Source organism: Phascolarctos cinereus, unplaced genomic scaffold (genome assembly GCF_003287225.1).
Source record: "Phascolarctos cinereus isolate Bilbo 61053 unplaced genomic scaffold, phaCin_HiC Scaffold_39;HRSCAF=561, whole genome shotgun sequence".
Lineage (NCBI taxonomy): Eukaryota > Metazoa > Chordata > Mammalia > Diprotodontia > Phascolarctidae > Phascolarctos > Phascolarctos cinereus.
The window spans coordinates 47,161-53,160 of NW_027555735.1; positions in this window are offsets into that span (position 1 = coordinate 47,161).

The following is a 6,000-nucleotide window of genomic DNA, read 5'->3' on the forward strand; positions in this document are numbered from 1 at the left end:
GCTAGAAAAATCATTTAAAAAATCATCTAGAAGAACAAGAGGTTAAGAATATCAAGTGAATTAATTTCAAAAATGTGAAGGATGATGGGCTCGGTGCACAAAATCTTAAACTGTGTAATAAATTTGCTATCATTAAAATTATCTGGTATGGGCTAAGAAATAGAGTGATGAATCAATGGACTAGATTAGGAACAAAAGAAATAGTAGTAAATGCCCATAATAAGCTAGTTTTTAATAACCCAAAGACCTAAGCTTTTTGCACAAGAACTCACTATTTGACAAAAACTGCTGGGAAACCTGGAAAACAGTATGGCAGAAATTAAGTATAGACCAACATCTTCCACCATATATGACGAGGAGGTCAAAATGGGAATATCAGTTTTAGACATAAAGGGTGATGCTATAAGCAAATAAGAAGGCAAAAAATAGTTTACTTGCCAGATCTGTGGAGAAGACAAGAATTTATGACCAACCAAGAGATATAGAGCATTACTAGATTAAAAATGGCTAATTTTGATTCTGGCAAATTGAAAAGAATTTACAGAATCAAAGCCAATGCAACCAAAATTTGAAGGAAAGCAGAAAGCTTCCCAGCTTTAAACAATTTATACATTGTATCTCTGATAAAGGCCTCATTTCTCAAACACATACAGAACTGAGTCACATTTCTGAGAATACATATCATTCCCCAATTGTTGGTGAGTTTAATGCTTATTTCTCCCTTATATTTATAATCAAATATTGAAGTAAAACCAGTATCTTTTTCAGGAACCTGTAGGTCCTCAGACTCTGAAAGACATTGCTACAAATGGGACTGGAAGCCCATTGTGCCCTACTCAGGGTTGGCTGGGGATAAATTCTTTGATTAGATTGCCCAAAACTGGACAGTTTAGAAGAGTACCCCTCAGTCCTTCATTAGAATAGTTCTACCTCTCATTCTCTCATTAGTTGTTAACCAATCAGAGTTGATTGCTACCCTCTGAAAACCCACTTCTCCAAGGGCATAAAAGCCTCCATGATAGTCCTTGGCACCTGAGAGTGCCACTGACATTTTGTATCAATTAAATGCTAGCATTATTAATGAAATGATTAATTTTCCAATAATTATGTCTCTCAAAATTTTTAATCTTCACAATGGTAAAAAAAAATATGAACAGACAATTTTCAGACAAAGAAATCAAAGCTCTCTATAGCTATATTTTTAAAAATGCTCTACGTCACTATTGATTAGAGAAAGACAAATTAAAACAACTCTGAGGTACCACCTCACACCTATTAGATGGGCCAATATGACAGAAAAGGAAAATGATAAAAGTTGGAAGTGACACAGGAAAATTGGGGCACTAGTGCAGTGTTAGTACATTTGGGAACTATTCCAACCATTCTGGAGAACAATTTGGAACTATGCCCAAAGGGCTCTCACGCAGTGCATACCCTTTGATGCAGCAACGCCATTACTAGGTTTGTATACCAAAGAGATGAAATAAGGAAAAATGACACACTTATACAAAAATATTCATAGTAGATGTTTTTGTGGTGGCTGTGAACTGGAAATCAGTTCTGCTCATTATTTTTACTATGCAGGCTATACATTCTGCTCTCATAATTCTCATGTATAAATCAAAACAACCCTGAGATTTCACCCTACAGTCTCAAGTTGAGAAAAATAACAATAGTCAATGCTGGAGGAGTTATGGAAGGATAGGCACATGACTAAATTGTTGGTGGAGCTGTGAAATCATATAACCATTTCATAAGCAATTTGGAATGATGCAAGTAAAGTGACTAAAATGTCATTATCCTTTGAATCAGAGATTCCATTACTGACCTCATACCCCAAGGGAGCCATGATAAGAAGAAAGACCCCTTATTCTCCAAAGTATCTATAGCAAGGATTTATGGAGATAGCTAAAAAGTGGAAACAGATGGATACCTATGGCTCATGAGGAATGAGTAAACACATTGGGGTTCATGAACATAACAGAATATTACCATACCATAACAAGTGATGTGTCTGATGAATAGAAAGAGGCATAGAAAGATCTATGTGACCTGATGCAGATTGATGTAAGCAGAGCTAAGAACACAATGTACACAGAAACCATAATGTAAATGGAAACAAAGCACCAAAATTCAAAAGTAGATGTAACAAAATCATAAAAATCAAGCATGGTTCAAATGAAGAGATACAAGAACACACACCTAACGTACCCCTTTGTGGACATAAGAGGTCCATAAATGGTACAGATAGCACATGATCTCAGACTTTTTCAAGATGTCCATCAGTTGTGCTGAATTATGTTTTCTCCTTAAAAATACTATTAGTCATTTCAGATGGTTCTCTGGGAGGGTGAAAGGAAGGATATGTGGCAAAATATGGTGATATAAGATACAGAAAAAACAATGAAAATGTATTGTTTCAAAAAGAGAAAGTATAACATATTATTTTTTTAAAAAACATGATATGGAAAAAAGATTAAGGAGTAAGGGGAGCCAAGATGGTGGAGTAAGCAGTAAGTCACTTTCGCTTTCCCTTATTGACCTTGAAAAACCCAAAGAATATTGTCCCAGGAAAAATTGTGAAACAGTAGAGCCAGCAGAAAGACAAGGTGCAACAGTTTTAACTCAGAAGGCTTTAGGATTAACCAGGAAAGGTCCCTCTCACTGTAGCTGAAGGGGACCAGAACGGGAAGGGAGGTGTCTCAGCAAGCCAGTAACCACGTCCCCAGCACCCAGCACAAGAAGCTTGGGATACTGCCTCCTGTGCACCCAAAGCAGAAATCAACTTTACAAGACAGAAAAAAAGGCAAACAACATGAGCAAAAAGCAACATAGAAAAACAATGATCCTAGAGAAGTATCTTGGTGACTGGGAAGATCAAAACACAAATTCAGGAGAGCACAACATTGTCAATATACCCACATCTGAAACCTCAGAGGGGAATATGAAGTGATCTCAAGTTCACAAAACCTTCTTGGAAGAGCTCAAGAAGTATTTTAAAAGTCATGTAAGAGAAGCAGAAGAAAAATTGAACAATTACTTTAAAAATACAGTTGACCAAATGGAAAAAGTACGCTGAAGAAAACAACTCCTTAAAAAGTAGAATTGGCTAAAAAACCACGTGATCATCTCAATAGATGCAGAAAAAGCTTTTGATAAAATATAACACCCATTCCTATTAAAAACACTAGAAAGCATAGGTATAAATGGAGTCTTCCTTAAAATAATAAATAGCATCTAAGACTTTCAGCAAGCATAATATGTAATGGGGACAAACTAGAAGCATTACCAATAAGATCGGGCATGAAACAAGGATGTCCATCATCAACACTGTTATTCAATGTCGTACTGGAAATTTTACCTTTAGCAATAAGACAATAAAAAGAAATTGAAGGTATTAGAATAGGCAAAGAAGAAACAAAGCTATCACTCTTTGCAGATGACATGATGATATACTTAGAGAATCCTAGAGAATCAAGTAAAAAACTGCTTAAAATGATAAACAACTTTAGCAAAGTTGCAGGGTATAATAAATATGTTAAATATATTTTATTATATATATAATATGTACATAACATATGTAATGTATAATATAATATATATATATATAATTTATAATATATATTAAATATAATAAATAAACCCACATAAATCATTGGCATTTCTATATATTACCAACAAAGTCCAACAGCAAGAGATAGAAAAAGAAATTCCACTTAAACTTATTGTGGACATTATAAAATATTTGGGAGTCTACCTCCCAAAACAAACCCAGGAACTCTATGAACACAATTATAAAACACTTTTCGCACAAATAAAGTCAGATCTAAATAATTGGAAAAACATCAGTTGCTCATGGGTAGGCCGAGCTAATATAACAAAAATGACAATTCTACCTAAGCTAATTTACTTATTCAGTGCCATACCAATCAAACTACCAAAAAATTATTTTATAGAGTTAGAAAAAATAATACCAGGATTCTTTTGAAAGAACAAAAGGTCGAGAATATCAAGGCAACTAGTGAAAAGAAATGCAGGGGAAGGTGGCCTAGCAATTCCAGATCTTAAATTGTATTATAAAGCAGCAATTATCAAAACTGCTTGGTACTGGCTAAGAAATACAGAGGTGATCAGTGGAATAAGTTAAATATGCAAGACAAAGTCAATGACTATAGTAATCTATTATTTGATAAACCCAAAGACCCCAGGTTGTGGGATAAGAACCCACTCTTTGAAAAAAACTGCTGGGAAAACTGGAAGAGTATGTCAGAAACTAGGCATAGACCAAAATTTCACACCACATACCAAAATAAAGTCAAAATGGGTTCATGATTTAGATATAAAGGCTGATAACTATAAGCAAACTGTTAGAGCAAGAAATAGTTGAGCTATTAGATCTATGGAGAACAGAAGAATTCATGACTAAACAGGAGATAGAGAACATTATGAAAAGCAAAATGGATAATTTTGATTACATTAAATTGAAAAGTTTTTTCACAAAGAAAAGCAGTGCAACTAAAATTAGAAGGAAGGTAGAAAATTGGGAAAGGATTTTTACAACTAGTCTGTCTGATAAGGTCCTCATTTCTAAAATATGTAGAGAATTAAGTCAAATTTATAAGAATACAAGTCATTCCCCAATTGATAAGTGGTCAAAGGATATGAACAGACAGTTCTGAGATGAAGAAATTAAAGCCATTTGTAGTCATATAAAAAATGCTCTAAAGTATTGGTTAGAGAAATGCAAATCAAAACAACTCTGAGGTACCACATCACACGTATCAGAGTGGCCAACATGACAAAACAGGAAAATGATAAATGTTGGAGAAGATGTAGGAAAATTGGAACACTAATGCATTGTTGGTGGAGTTGTGAAATGATTCAACCATTTTGGAGAACAATTTGGAACTATGCCCAAAGGATATAAAGATGTGCATACCTTTTGACCCAGTAATAGCAGTCCTAGGGCTATATCCCAAAGAGATCATACAAATGGGAAAAGGACCCACATGTACAAAAATATTCATAGCAGCTCTTTTTGTGGTGGCAAAGAATTGGAAATTGAGAGGATGCCCATCAATTGGGGAATGGCTGAGCAAGTTGTGGTATATGAATGTAATGGAATACTGTTGTGCTATAAGAAAGGATAAACAGGCTGACTTCAGAAAAACCTGGAAAGACTTGTATGGTCTGATGCTGAGTGAAATGAGCAGAACCAAGAGTACGTTGTACACAGTAACAGCCACGTTGTGCTATGGCTAATATTGATAAACTTAGCCTTTCCCAGCAATACAAGGATCTAAGACATCTCCAGAGGCCTCGTGATGGAAAACACTATTCACATCCAAAGAAAGAACTATGAAACTTAAATTGCTATTTTTTTTCTTTTCTGTTGAGTTTTGTTTCCTCTTTCTGATGGTTCTTCCTATTGGTTTTAATTTTTGCTTACAACACTACTAATGTGAAAATATGTTTAGTAGGCATGTAAATGTATAGCCTATATCAGATTGTGTGCCGTCTTGGGGAGGGTGATGGGTAGGAAGGGGAAGAAAAATTTTAAACTCAAAAGCATGTGGAAGTGATTATTGATAAATCAAAATAAATTAATAAATTTTTTTTAAGAAAAAGTAGAATTGGCTAAATGGAAAAGGAGGCACAAAACCTCACTGAAGAGAAGAACTCCCTAAAAAGTAAAATGGGACAAATGGAAAAGGAAGTACAAAAGCTAACTGAAGAAAACGATTCATTAAAAATTAGAATTGGACAATGGGAAGCTAACGACGCCATGAGACATCAAGAATCAGTCAAAGAAAGTCAAAGGAATGAAAATATGGAAGAAAATGTAAAATACCTCATTGGAAAAACCAACTGACCTGGAAAAAGGATCCAGGAGAGATAACTTCAGAATTCTTGGTATACCTGAAAGCCATGATGAAAAGACGATCCTGGACAGCATCTTTCAAGAGATCATCAAGGAAAATTGTCTTAAAGACCTAGAAC